This window comes from Lissotriton helveticus, chromosome 5_1 (genome assembly GCF_964261635.1).
Source record: "Lissotriton helveticus chromosome 5_1, aLisHel1.1, whole genome shotgun sequence".
Taxonomy (NCBI): domain Eukaryota; kingdom Metazoa; phylum Chordata; class Amphibia; order Caudata; family Salamandridae; genus Lissotriton; species Lissotriton helveticus.
Genome location: NC_136065.1, coordinates 848,611,953 through 848,627,759, shown reverse-complemented (window position 1 = coordinate 848,627,759; position 15,807 = coordinate 848,611,953). Strand labels below are relative to the sequence as shown.

The 15,807-nt window shown below is 44.9% G+C and overlaps 1 protein-coding gene across 1 annotated transcript in view; it reads right to left on the bottom strand.

Moving 5' to 3' along the window:
• PRXL2A (peroxiredoxin like 2A) overlaps positions 1-15,807 on the bottom strand; it is a 273,948-nt gene that overhangs the window by 135,912 nt on the left and 122,229 nt on the right. The window lies entirely within an intron of this gene.

Here is a 15,807-nt window from a genome sequence, read left to right as displayed (position 1 = left end):
GACACATCATAGAGGTGCAGGAAGAATACTTAGTCCAAGACTGCATAGGCAATGCACGTGGGTGATATCGGTGGTTTCACAATGTGACGCACTGTGTGATCTTCATCAAGTGATGCTACACCTCTCAAATGGCCCACGTACCGTCAATCTCACTCTCATAGTGCCTTGTTACTTTAACAAATACTGACCGCTGTCACTTGCAACCACCACCAACCCCCCTCCCAAGTACAGTGACGCATGGGCTAGAGAGCATGTTATGTTATGTTAGGCAGATTTATAAAGCACATGGCTACCCCAGCAACGGATGTCCCAGCGCTAGCAGACAAGGGAGGTCAGAGCAGGTTGAGCTAAGTGGAAGAGAAGAGCCAGGTTTTAATCAATTTCCTGAAAGCCCGCACAGCAAGAGGGGCGGCATTCCAAAGGGCGGGGGCCAATGCCTTAAAGGAGCGTCCACCCGCTCTCTGCCTGCGCACTCTAGGAGTACTAGCCAGGTGCAAATTGGCAGAGCGCAAGCCCACCCTGAAACGTATAAAGAACAGAGCCCTTGCAGGATTTGAGGGGCTTGGCAATGAACGATCTTATGTGTGGTGCAAAGAGTCTTGAACTTTACGCTCTTCAGTCGGCAGTCAGTGGAGATGGCGGAGGAGATGAAAGCATGACAGTGCTTCGGAAGGGCAAAAAGGATACGTGCTGCCGCATTCTGTGTACGTTGGAGTCTTTTGATGACCGCTTTATTGACTCCAAGTAGGAGCCCATTACAATAGTCCAGGCGGGGCAGCACAATTGATTGGACAATCGCTCTGCGGATAGATGCATCAAAGAATCCCAGGACGGGTTTCAGACCGCGTAGGAGGCCGAAACAAGTCCCTAACACTTTTTTCTTATGGTTCTCAAATGAAAGGGCATTGTCCATCAGGACCCCTAAGTTCTTAACTACCATTTTTGGTAGTGGAGGAGTGCCTAGGGCCTTCGGCCACCATTGGTTGTCCCATTGATCGATATCCCGACCTACCAAGAGCACCTCAGACTTGGTGGAGTTAAATTGTAGGCAGTTGTCTGCCATCCAATCTGAGATGGCCAGAAAGTCCTCTTGGAATTTCACTTGATCCTGTTTAACGTGGTTAGAAAAGGTAAACACCAGCTGGGTATCATCAGCGTATGTTACCATCTTGATGTTCCGTGCTTTACCAAGAGGGCCAAGGGGCGGACATATACGTTAAACAGCGTGGGGCTCAGGGCAGAGCCCTGCGGGACACCTCATCTGATGAGGCAGATGCTGGATCGATAGGGAGGGGCGTGGATCTGAAAGGTGCGCTGGGTCAAAAAGGATGCAAACCAGGCAAGAGCCTTGCCTTTAACCCCAATCGCCCCAGCCGTTGAAGGAAGATCTTGTGGGAGACAGTATCAAAGGCGGCGCTGAGGTCAAGCAAAACCAATGCTGAGGTGTTCCCTTCAACCATCACAGCCCGTAACTGGTCTATAACTGCCAGTAGGGCAGATTCCGTGCTGTGTCCAGACCGGAAACCATGTTGTGATCCATTCAGAATCTCATTTACTTCCAGGTATTGAGTCAGGACGATGTTTACATGGGACTCCATAATTTTAGCCAAATACGGGAGTAAGGAGATTGGGCGGAAGTACTCCGGCAGTGACGTATCTAGTGTGGGCTTCTTTAGCAAGAGAATCACCTTAGCGTGCTTCCATGATTTAGGAATCTCCAAAGTTTGAAGTGACCTATTAATCAATTCCCGACCCTCATTCAGAAAGGCAGTCATGAAATTTCCTAAAAAGGTCAGGTTTTAGAGGGTCGTCTGGGGAGCCAGATTTGACCTTGGCTGTAAGCATATCCAAATCTTTAAGGGACATGGGAGGCAGATCTTGTAAGGAATAGGATAGGACTGTCATAGAGGAGTTGGCTAGAGGTTTCAAGACTCTTACCCTAGTTTCCAGGGCACTGTAGATGCCTTCCATCTTATTGATGAAATGTTGGCCAGTGACTCACAGTGTGTATTGTCAGATATGATATTATTAGCCACTGCTGGGAGTTTCACCATCTCTTTCAGAAGGGAAAAAATGGTTTTGGAGGGGTTGGGGCTTGACGAGATCAGGTTGGAAAAGAACAAAGCTTTGACCTTTTTGACTAGTTTGTGATAGGCTTTAATTACTTTCCTATAAGTGATTTTTTCAGTAACGTTATAGTTAGATCTCCAGACCCGTTCTAAAATGTTGCATTTTTTCTTTTCCTTGGTAAAGGTCTCATTGTACCAAGCGTGGGTTTGGGTACGCTTGGCGCTACTCGTTTTCCTTGGGATGCATTGATCAAGTGAGTTGTTGATTCAGCCCCTGAAAGCACTGTCAGCTGCCTCTAGATCACTGGGCCATTCTGGGCGGGACTAAATTAATGTAGATTAAAAAGTAGGCACGTCCAATTTGTGCCAAGGGTGCTTCCAGGAAGACTGATATGGGGTACACAAAGGGGTGCCTGCAGTGCACAGGCGCAGGGAAATGAGAGAATGGTCCGTCCAGGTCAGAGGCAGAGGGAATCGACTTCCAGCGACAAGAGATTAGAAAATACCGGATGAAGTAGGTGACCTGCGGTGTGTGTAGGACCCTCCACTAAATGAGTTAGTTGGCACGCTCCCATATCGCTCAGGAAGTTGGTGATCTCATGGGATTTGAGGCATTCCAAATGTAAATTAAGGTCTCTTAGAATGCTTCGATTGGCAGCTTCTAGGACAAGAGTAGATACAGTGTGTACTAGGGCTTCTTGAAAGGCTTTAGAACGGCCCGGTGGACGATAAATAAGAAGCCCCGTAAAAGTAAACTGATGCGACAAAGTGATTTTGAACAAGGCACTTTCGCAATCTAGAATGGACTGAGTGAGAGTGCACGAGAATGTGGATTTAACTATAACCGCTATTCCTCCCCCCTCCCACTAGTCATATTAGTATTATATTATTATTATTATTCTGTATGTGTATCATATAACCATCAGGAAGGGCCAAGGCAGGAATTGCCACAGTCAGCCGTTAGCCAAGTCTCCGTCAAGAATAATATATCAGGTGCGGAATCCTGTAGTAGATCAAATATTTCTGCGTGATATTGTACAAGTGATCTGCAGTTAAGGCTGTAGATGGTCAAATCTGTTGTGTCAGAGGTCTGCTGGAGTGAATTGGATCCCAGCTCTACTCTAAATCCACATTTGTTACACTGTCTATGTGGAATATCATGGTGCCATTTAAAGTATCCACATGGCATTTTGGAAAGAAGCGCAAGTAAGAATTCACATGTGTAAATTTGCCTGTGGGGATACCAGGACCAGGGGTCGTGGTGCCTTGCTACGACCAGGCACGGACGGGCACAGACGGGCTTGCCTGAGGCGCGCCAACGGCGCGTCCGCTGTGGCATTCCGGTTAAATGGTGGAGAGTGGCAGATTAAGCCGCCCCCTCCAACCCCGGAAATGCGTCAGCAAGAAGAGGCAGGGCAGCAAAGTAGAGTGTACGCCCTCCACTCAAACGGCACGAAGCCGCAGTGGACTGGGGCAACACTCTGAAGTGCAGGGTAAATTAAAATACGACCAACAAAGTGCCGGTAAGATTAAAAATAGTAAAACCACTTGCGCAGCAATAGCAAAATTAAAATGAGACTAGCAAAGCCTCACCGAGTCGGCCGTCATCTTTACATCCTAGGTCCACTTAACTGGAACATCTACGAGTTCATTTAGGGGCTATTACGTATAATTTCCAATTTTAGCAACATGTGCATTCACAGATCACGTCACCGCTACGTACGAAATAGTGGGGTGAAGTGGGGTGTCCCGTGTCCCTTAAACCGGTGATATGGCATGGCCTGGCATAGAACATGGTCAAGGATTTAAGTGACTCTGCAGCTGCAGTGTTTTTTTGCAGAAGTATGGATTTACTGCACTTGTCACATAATCCACTATGCACTGCATAATTTGTCTATTTCAACCAGCTGTTTCGAGCTCAAATTGATAAAACAACAAAATAAGGAGCAATACGTTGTGCTGTGCACTAACAGACCCTTTGCTAAAGTTATTTGCTTACCTTAGATGTAACAAAAACTGTACTCCAGGTTTTAATAGGTACTTATGAGGTTACACTTCTGCCCACGATTTTGGTAAAAAGACAAAATAATACTTTCACAGAATGTACCAGTTTATTTATGTTTTCTTGATACATAATTCAGCTTAGTTCTGCCACATAATTTGGTCCTCCATTGAAACATAACCACAGTGGACCTGTGAATAGATAGTCCTTGCAAATGATACATAACATCAGAAATCATAAAATAGAGCGATATTGGCAAAGGTCACACTTCACTATCTTTTAATTACAGGCCAGAAAGCAACATGATTTGAAGCAGAATGCTGTAAAATAAGCAGTTTGTCAGGAATTCGGGGGTTTTCCGGATTGTCTTGCTGTCTATGTGAAATGGTACAACAAAACGTCACCCTGTCCGGTTCAGAAGGCCTACACGCTGGAGCCTTGTTTGGATTGCTTAAAGCAGTGGAAGCTTAGACGCAAGGAAAATCAAGAAGCCGGACCTAGTAACCGTGAGCTCCTCCAACATTCGCCGTAAGCACTACCTCACAACCTACACTCATATTCCACCTTCTCTGTTCCAAAAAACACACACAGCACTGCACACACACCTTCACACTTAAAACCACAAAGCACAATTAATGAATATAATGTATAAAAGCCTAATAAACACGTCTAAACTGTAAAGCTTTGAGCCAGAAACATTGGTAAATACTCAAATTTAGTAAAAAGACAAATATTAAGTGCACATCAAGGAATAAAATCGACTTCATAAGTCAAACTTCTTAGGCAACACCTCTCTGAGACCTACTCTATTGATTCTTACCTCTACTATCTTCTTACGCACTCATTTACTCACCTCAGAGCACTTGTTAATAACAGACCTTGCACTATCCCCGGACACTGCATATTGCTCAGAGAAATTAGCAGGTACCTCCACATCCAAAAATAAACTACTCCTGTCATCCACTTATTCTGATACACAATCTCGTGATCATTTAAAAATGGACATACGTCCAAGATTCCACTCTTTTCCTCCACTTACTCTTCTCTTACGGTAGATGATGAAAGATTGGAGTAAGGCTCTGGGCAACTACGAGCTCCCTGGTTTCTCTGGGCCAGGACTGTTTGGATCTGTAATGTCTGGAAATAATAATTCGAGGCCCAAAACATCAAGCCCAGAACCTTGAGAGGTGCTGCTGGAAGCTGTTGCACCCAACTCCTGCCCACTTCCATAGTCTAGCACGGGGGAGCAGAACATCTCTGCAGAGTAACTTCGCCCTTCCCCTGCCACCAGGTTACCCCTGCAAATTGCCAAAAGAAGAGGGATCCCACATATTTACCACCTGGTGCTAGTAGAGGCCAAATGAATGCAGTGTTGGTGCCGGATATCACCCCCACCCCCCCCAAAGGGGAAAAACTATAGGGATTGGATCGGGTATTGCTAGGTCTGCATGCTATTCCCCACTCCATAGGAAATAACCGTAATACTCATTAATTCCAGCCCCATTATCTCCCTGCAGAATGAACGGAGAACTTGAAATGAGGGCCTTAGATTAATAATCCTTTAGCACAATACCATAAACATCCTTCAGTGGCACTACTATTAGATGTCCACCTATAGCAATACAGCATTGTCACCATGGTCCCTGGGGAACTTCCACTGGACTGGCACCACTCCTGTACAGATTTACAGATTTGTCATTGTTCACACACAATGTACACTCCCTAACCCAAGATCGCGTATGAGTGTCCAGAACTGGTCACCAATACATCTCCCCAAAGCACCTTTTGAAAGTGCACATACCAATGTAATATTTGTGACACTGATAAAAAAAAATCCTCTTTAACCCAAGTGAGGAAATCATCTTATCTCCACTGTTGCCCCATCCTCCACGGATATTTAATCTTGAACTTGGAGAAAAGCCTTGAGTTCTCCAACCAACTTCCTCAGTCCAACCTTAGGCCATGTACATAGACACAATCTTGACATCAACATCCACTTTCATGGCTTTACTCAGTTCTTCCTCAGATATACAAAAATGTGCTCCCTTAACCACACTCCCTTACGTCTTCCAAAGAGAACGCCATCTCACATTCTATTAATTTACCAGACATTCCGGACCCTTGCAAAGGTAATCTCAACATGCAATCTGCATGCACCTTCTTACTACAGGGATGTAGTTAATGCTGAAAATGGATGCTTCTAACTTTGCGCCACCTTTTCTGCGTCCTCATGGGGAAATATGTTGACAAGGGGTTTATGATGTCCTCGGATCACAAATGTATGACCCCTCAAATATTCTATTATGTTCCATCGTCCAGGTGGACGCCAACAAATTCTTTCTTCACAACAGAATAGTTTATTTCAACTTTTTATATAAAGCACAATCAATTCTCTACATCTCTCGCTCTGTATCAATAATGCTCCTAGATCAACATTACTAGCATCCATACAAAAAATAAAACAATCCAGTCTGGGGCTTCTCATCAAACTCTCAGTACTATCTTTTCTCTTGGATTTTTATTTTGGCCTTCATCACCTCTTGCCAGCCAATATGTGCTATGTGAGTGGTGAACATAGCAATATGAATATTTAGCCCCATGCATTCTACAGCATCTCTAGCCTTATTGCGCTATGTAGTTGTCACTGGCCTTGGGTGTCTGGACAGGACAACGTTCTCCATTTTATGGATCAATTCAGTTAATTATTTAAAAGCAATAGCAAGTCAGCCGGGATACACAGCTATCTTCCTACAACCCTGGGGCCAGCAGTGTCCTAAATGAAGCATTGAAAAATATAACTCCTAAGAGCTCCCAAAAAGAACAACTGCCCCCCACTCCCCCACTCCTGAAAATATAGCCTCGGCGACTCACAGTTTCAGTGTGGTATTGGCATTTGGGATCTGTGGGCGCACAAATAAGTGTTCCACTCTCAAGCTGAGGATGTGTCATTAGTTGTCTGAGCCCTTGGGGGGCAGGCCTAATAATCGGAGGTAGATCGGACAAGTGAGTTCATTGAATTCCTTGGATAGAATATTGATGAATGGGGCCCATAGAGAAGAATAAGAGTCTTGCTTTGATTCCACAGCTAGGCATAACGTTTCCATCCCAAGGATGATAGCTTATGTATCGAGGCTATGTAGTCGGGGATTTTGTTGGTAGCCCAGGAGGATAGTCTGACCTGGTTTATAGCTGCCTGGGTCAATTGTCTACCCCTCAGTGAGGGTATGTCTGAGAACCTCTGTACAGTCATATTAAAGGCCCTCTGTCGTCTAAGATTTGTTCCAAGTATCGTACCAGCTTTGGGCAGTGCCAGAGTAAATTGACTAAGATGCCTGTCTCATCGCAGCCCCCTCCAGCACTTCATCCTGCGGGCTGAGCACCACACTTGAAGACGTGAAGCGGTATAATACCAATAAGATATTTTGTATGTCATTTCTGCACTTGCCCTGCTGCGAGTGGTGTGGTGGGCCCGGTACTAAATGTCTTCCCAGTCTTTGGGGGAAAGTGCCCTGCCCAGCTCTGCCTCCTGTTGCCTCTGACCCGCCATTTTGTCTGTCGACGTGGCTCCACTCAGGCGTGCGTAGAGTTCCATGGAATTATTCGTAGAGGTCCTCAAATGGAATTATTCCTTGGGTGTCAAACAGCAAGCCTATGCGTTTGCAGCACCCCTCTTCCCAACGCCAGAACCTCTCAAGCTGCATGCCCAGTGGAAAGTCGGGATTAGCTAGTATGGCAGTCATGGGGGCGGAGGTCAATCCAACCTGAGAAGCTACAGTATCCCAAACTCTGAAGGTGGAACCAGTCACCAGGGATTAGTAAAGACCCCATGATCTAGGTCTTTGGGGTAGCCACGGCTCTTTCCAGATATGGGATCCTGTCAGAGCCTGCCCCATAAAGCCCAGTGGTTCTTGGATGCAGGGTGACTCCACTCCACCAGGAAGCAGAGTTGTGTGGCTTGGAAGTATCTGGTTATCATGAGGACCGCTAGCCAATATTATTTGCCACACTCGAACTCCTGAGTTCTTGTTCTTGTCCTCACTGCCACCTGCTGAGTGGTGTGCAGTAACCCTGCTGTGTGTGGCTTCTCTCTGGAGGCAACCTTCTTTTCTACATGTTAACGGCTGGTCCGGCGGCGAGAAGCCCCCGACGCTTGTTGAGCGGATCCTGTGTGCTTGGAAACGCAAGCACACGCTGGGACAGCGGGGGCCTCGCTCGCAGTTACATTGGCAGCAGCTGAAAGTGCCTGCATGCGCTCCACCGTAATTGGATATTTATCATGTTTGAGGGGCAGAAACAGTATCCACTTAGTCAAAGAACTCAGGAGTTCGAGTGAGGCAAATAATATTGGACTAGTTGGAACAGCATGCCTTATTGTACAGGCCCACAGGGGCGGGACTCCATATTGAATAAAATCAGTTGTTCCTATTCCTGTTGTCTGCCTCCATATTGCCAGTGATCAAGGGCTCGCAGGAGCTTGAAATGCGTTTGGCGCTACCTGCTGAGTGGTGTTCAGTAACCCTGCTGTGTGTGGCTTCTCTCTGGGGGCAAATATATATATATATATATATATATATATATATACATACATACATACATACATACATACATACATACATATATATATATATATATATATATATATATATTTATATATATATATATATATATATATACCGTTTCACTTCCTCCGATTAGCCGGGACACTTAGACTGCGGTGCAAACGCAGGGTCAAAGGACTCCCTGCCCAATGTATTCCGTTTCACCACACGCTCCCAACGTAGCGTGAATGCACTCAGAAACCAGCGATAATCACCACATCATTAAACCATCCGAGAATAGTTCATAATTCTTCAATTTATTTCCAGCATGATAGACAGTACATGGAACCAACCCAACGCGTTTCAGCGATCACTCGCCTTGGTCCAATTTGAACCAACCTATACAGGAGACTGAATTGCAGCTGGCACTTGCATTTTTCTTTTGTTTGTCTTTTTGGCAAGCAAATATCCGGTCCTTCTTTTTCATTGGTACGGTCACTCTTTTGACATTTTAATGTTATTTTAGCTAACAGGACTTCGTGCTTAACTACGTCACAGCACAAGTCACCTTAATATAATCCTTACTGGAAGCATGTAAAACCCTGTTCAGCCTGTTCAATGAGCGCACGCCTGGTTCACACGCATCTCAGGGTGCTTCGTTCACTGGTGACAGAGCCTCAATGCACTGGCAGTTAATCTAGGTCACACGATTCTTCTTAATTAGGCTCATATTTCTGCCGGTCATAATGAGTCACATTGCAAGCCAGTAAACCTAATTTTCTAATCACTGTCTAACGTTTCCGGTCATTGGCCACTTCCTCACCGCATATTACGACAGGTAAATTCTCAGTGGTAGCAGTATATCTCTGGAAGTGAAAACAGCTGGAATATTCCTAAACAATGAATGCCACAGTGTATTATATGTGAAGTTTCTGTGGCAAACATACGTAGTGTAAGTAGACTATTTCATAGAATCTCAAACAGTAGATTATTCCTTTCCCACATATAACAGACACGCTTCCCCCCAAGGTCACTCCTCATTCCATCCCCACAAAATGTCCGGTCTCCAGCATGGCGCATCCTTAACTGTGTGCGCCCAGCCAAGACAAGGAATGTTTGTGGCTGAATAGAGTACACAAATGGAATCTCCCAAGCGCAAAGGAGAACTCTAAAAGTTTGCCCCTTCCTAGGGATACAGCAATAGTGAAAGAACAAGCATTTGCAATGCAATAGGTCTCGCATTTACGAGATTTTGAGGTATTGGCAGTGTAAATGACAAAGCCTTTTATTTATGTGTTATTTTTAAAACAGATAAATAAAAGGCATTCTCATTTACAATGCCAATAGCTCAAACTCTTGCAAATTCAAGACCTTTAGCATAGCAAATGTGTCCGGCGACTGTGCTATAAAGATTTTTTTTTAAGCGGTAGGTGAGATATGACAGAGCGTGAACAAAGCGGTTTAAGAAAATAGTGCTTGGAGGCTATAATTAAAGCCTACCAGATAACAACAAACACAACAGAGGTGTCCTTATGGGAGGTTACAAAATAAGACAAAGTGGTACTAAGGAGGGACTACTAAGCCTATTGACCAATGAAAAGCCACAGTTCACAGTGGACAATGACACAAGCCAATAAAAAATAGGGACGGAGAGTGGGCGGAGCTTCAGGTCCATACTTGAATATAGCATGCCTCCAGAGCAGCGCATGCGCTGCCCAGGCGCGACCTAAAAAGAGGGGCTGCCTCTCTGCTATGTTCACAAGGGCCTTGATATTATTGAACATTCATATCAGTTATCACAGGATGAACTGTCTCAGAAAACGTTTGAAGAAAAACACTATTACCGAATGAATGGTACGCAATGTCTCGACAGCTAAAAGATGAAAGACAGTCCAGCTTGAACTGCAACTTGTGACACACAGATACAACAGCTAACTAAATCGGGGAGGGGGGAGCTCCCTTGGATGTAACAAACGAGGATGCAGGGGGGGGGGGGGGGAGACCAGCCCTTCAAAAAACAAGCTGGACTCACATCACCACCTCTCATCTTACCAAGGCCAGTAAAAAGGGTACCGGTGTCGATAGCTAATAACTGATGTTACTATTCAAAGTTCTTTGAAGCCCACGCCACGGTATTAAGTGCTATAAAATGAAGGCAAGAAATGACTAATCAGACAATTAGATTGGAGCGAGTGACTTGCAGATAATATACAAATTACAGCAGGAAGTGCATGACCTCTCAACCCCCCATCCCCTACCCTCTTCCAAATTAAAGTTCGAACCGGATGGGTCAGCAAAATAAGGGTGCACAGGGTGGCAGGCTGCTCAGGTTAAGCCAGGATGAATAAAAGATGTTGTGACTTTACTTTGAGTCATAAATCGTTTAATTAAAAATGTGAGAGCGGTAACAATTGAGCACCAAAGCTTTAATAACGCGCTGGTAGTCTAAGAATCTTCGTTTTCACAGAGCATGAAACCAAAAGAAGAGATCTGTGCTCAGATACATGGACAAGAGGTAGCCTGAAACGGCCTGGCCCAGACAGACAGCATACATTCCTGGGAGCTGCGCCCCAGGGCCAACCTGCTCCGATTCCAGCCCAGTCTTTGCACTCTGGCAAAGATCCTAAGTGGTACAAATGCTGAATGTTCACTTTCTGGGGTACGGGGGTCCAAAACAACTTGGGGACCAATTTACAAAGGCATTTTTGTTGGTAAGCATTTTTTTACAGCCCACAATTACTGTGTTTTTGGCATTCAGTTTTCAACAAAAGACTACGTAGCAGGCATAAATGCTTTTACTACTGCGTAATTATGTGCCACAATAGCTTACGAATTACACAGTGGCAAACATTTTCAAATGGGCATAATAAAGCATGCCGCTTACCAGAAGCAGGTGGTACATTTATTGCATGGTGCCCGGGAGTAGAGGGAGGAGGTTGGGCAGAGCAGCAAATGCTAAAGAAGAGGGCACTGTTGTGTGTTAATAGAACAAAAGCAAAGTAAATACCGCCTTGTATAGGGACCTTGTTTCCATTTAAAGTGCGCGGTTCCTACTTTGTTACCACCCATGGTGGGCACCGTTACACCGCGGGGTGAAGCCGTCCAAAGAATGGGGTTTATGTTTCACCCTGGTCCTGCAGAAGGACATGGGGAGTTCTAGTGCTGATGCGGGTAACTACATGTATGTAGTGGTCGAAGTGGGGGGAAAAAAGGAAGGGGAACTGTGGGCGGAGACTCCGAGGGCGGGTAGAACCCAAGGATTGGATCAGTGGGCAGAGTCAGAGGTGTGGCCAGAATGTGCCAAACATCCCAATTTTGTGTATTTTTGGGCATTTCACCGACCAGTTACAGCTTATTGTGTTATTATATTCAACCAATGGATACACTTGATTATTTAAGGTTTAATAGGAGTTATTGCCATTTAAATACATTCACAAAGTGGGATATATTTCCAATCACACAATGTCCCAAATACGCTTAGAAGTGGTATCACAAGCCATTTGTCTCCAAGCCATGCAGTTTCACTCATTAGCACTTCTCCTCCCTTCTTCCACAAGAGCAGTTCAAACATGAATGGCAAAATATCCTAGTTTGCAAATGTTTTCTATATAATTATGGCTCTGCCATATTTGCCACATAATACATCATCCATTGCATAATGTTACAGTTTTAACTAATCATTTTTGTAGTTCAAACAGAAAAAAAAGTTACTAAAAAACGTGACTTGAGTTTCTGCAAAGCGGACGGCCCTTTGGAATGGTTGACTGATCACCTTTATCACTGCTGCATTTGTATGTTATACTGATACTGATGAGGCAGAATCTTTGCAGAAACTTAACATGTGTAAAAATGTCTAAATAATAAAGTATAAGAAAATATATTGCGTTACGCTGCAGCCTTTTTTTTGTTGCATAATTTAGTCAACACTGCTGCATCATTTTGTCCCCCATTGCTGCATAATTCCAGTGGCTCCAGAGCAGGTAGCAAATGTTAAAAGGACTTGTGCATGAAGCAGAGAGACTGTGAAGTTTTAAAACTTAGTTTGGTGTGCGTGCAAATCCTGCATTGCCGATCCTTGGTGAGTTGCAGCTACTACTGCTGAAACAAGGCCAATGGAGGTACCAATGGGTGAGGCGGACTGGCCTCGATAGCAGGGCCGGCTTTAGTGCTCGTGGTGCCCTCTGCAACAATGTTTGTTGGTGCCCCCAATTATCACCTACCCCTCGGACTCCCTCACTACCACCCTTTAACAGTCCTCCTCAAGTCTCTATAACCACACTCTTTCTCAGATGCATCTAATTTGATTTACAGCGCCACTCATACCAGTGTACGGTGTCAGAGCACTTTACATCGGTATGCAACGTTTACAACGAAATTTTTACAACGCACTACCATTACAACGCAGGTATTACCACGCATACCATTACAAGGCATTGCGCTGGGGGGCGCTCTAGGGTAGGAAATACGTTTAATTTTCTATCCAACACCTTCCCTAGTGTCCACGGGGACTGGAGTTGGAATAGAAAATTATACTTACCACTATCCAGCACCTCTAAGCGCTATGCGTTGTAATGGTATGCGTGGTAAAAACCGCGTTGTAAAGGTATGCGTGGTAAAAGTATGCGTTGTAACGTCATACATCCCTTTACATCACACACACTACACAGAAACAATCATTTATATGTGTGTAAATCCCTGTATAGGAAATGTTACATAAGACAAAGGACTACAAGGTGTAGAAACCACATGACAAACATACTAGCAGGCAGTATAGTTTAATAGCTCACTGTTCTATGTTAGGATTTTAATTTATAAACTGCAAGTAACAAAAGGATATCTCTGACAAAAGCAGTAACCTACTAACCTAGTTAACATTATGTGCACTTTGTGATTTGCATGGTACATGTTCTTTGCAGCAGGCACATTAACCCTCTGTGCTACCTTTCCAGGAGTCAACCCTTCCACTAGACAAAACTCGGATCTCTCTCTAGGAAGAACGTTAATCATCGAAGTTATCATGACATTTTTATTGTTGCTGAAAATTGCTGGAGGCCAGGAAGGAAGCAGCAAGTTTTTTTTAAACCATAATATACTTGCAAACACTATGCACCCACCCGATCACACCGTTTGCACCGCCCTAACCTGCTCGAGGTTCATGTGACCTCAGTGACAGAGTCACAGTGACTGGATCACTGTTGCTCTAGGGTGTGCTGCTTCGTAGGCCTGCCCGCAAGACTGGAGATGAACTTCAGTATGGATTGTGGTGGACAGGCCTTCGAGGTTAACCCACAATTGACACCACTAGGGTACACCTGCGTGTGCTAAGACATCAACCCTTCTAAGGTCTTTCGGGCCTTCAAAGGTCAAGCATGGGAATATGCTCCCTCCGTAGAGTGGTCTGGTGGACTGGTCATGAAGGCTGAACCCGATTCCCCAGTTCCAAATTCAATAGCTCTGGCCACAGTGCCACATCCTCTCCCCCACTGAACAGCATACTGCCCCACTGAGAGAAACTTGCACTGCCTTCAGCTACAACCAAATTGTGCCCGCTATAAACACTTGGATGTGGCTCAATTCAAATTATTCACTTGATAAGAGTAATATCCTGCCTAAAAAAAAAAAAGTAAAAGCAAAGACTCATAGGGAGTGCAAGATTAAGTAAAGCATTTGAAATGTAAGCAGAAACAACATGGTTACCTTAACGATCTCTCACTCACTATTCAGAAATCAGCAAGTGGTTTTACCTGGAAAGTTAAGGACATGACTACAGGGGCCTGAAGGGAACCGTTTCAATGTCCATTGCTTATATCCTTACAAAACGTAAGCAGTATGGTTTAAAAAGACCACGTCCATAAACACAGAGGCATGGTACACATTTTGTTTTCCAATCCACCCATCAGCCAGTTATTGCAATACATCCAGGAATGGTGCACTTCCCCACCTCGGGACAACAATGCTGTTCAAAGAAAAACGAGAAAACAAAAGTAGCGCTTTACTGCAAAGTCTGTAGAGTGAGGGTGATGTGTTTGGCTCTGAATAAAACCAAGTGGCCACTTTGCAACCACTCTGTCTTGCTTTATTTAGTTATGTATTTATTTATCATATTTAAAACCTTTTGTTTCCCTCCATCCTGAGGCTGCATTTTGTAATAAAAACATTTCTTAAAAAGGGCATTTCCCGCAAGAGTGTTTTTCTTTTTTGGATCCATTTCACAGGGAAGCAACTAAATGAAGGAAGGAAAGAGAGGTTGTGAACCGTTTGTTCAAGTCACAGTTTTCAGTAAGCTACAAGTGTGTGTCTGCCTTGTAGTGTGAGTGCACGGTGGGAGCGTGTGAGGCAGAGGAGATGCCATGTGCGCGCACATCGCCTGTCCGTGCGTGCACATGGTATGTCTCCCTTCACTCACTAAACCCACAATAAGCGAAGCAGGGCATGCCTAAAAAGTAGCAGCTTGAAACTGTGGCTACGTTTTTCAATGCCAGTAGACCTGGCCTTGGTTTTTAGGTTCTGCCTGAACAGTACGCATGCCCTGCTGGTGAAATCTATTGTTAACAACAACAAAAAATCTTAAATGGGCTTAACGGCCACTTATTACTTACCATTACTTATAACTGGCTGGCTTTTACATCACTCTCTTTCCCTGCTTCTTATTGCTCAGCGCCTCCTCCCATACCTGCCAACTTCAAGACCAATCACACTGTGTGACCAAGGGGCGGAGCCTCTTTCCGAGAAGTCCTTCTGAGGCACTTTTGAACCATCCCCGCCGCAAGCTCATCCGCCACCCCCCGCCCCCGAAAAAAGCTTGGTGAGGCTGGTGCCGATGTCCTGGTGTCTTTTCACACCCCATAATGAACGTCTGCAGTTTAAAGCCTCGGAAAATGAGCAGGACAATCACTATTTACAGTGGTTTTCAGCTTGTTTTCCCTGTCACTGTATGATATTGGCTCCTCACCAGGAGACTGTGTGATGGGAGCCGAGATCATGTGTCACACGGGGGCACCGGATGAGTTGGCAGGTATGGCCTCCAGCTTTCTCCTGGAGTTTGGGTGTTTGTCCCTGCCGGGGAGCACGGACCAAGTACCGCTACCGGTCTGCGGACAGTGTCCTTCCACTTGTCATGTGCTTCTTCAGGTGCTTTTTTTTAATTTATCTTTTTTACAAGCACTCTTATAAAGTGCATGGGTCTGCAGTCCCTTGC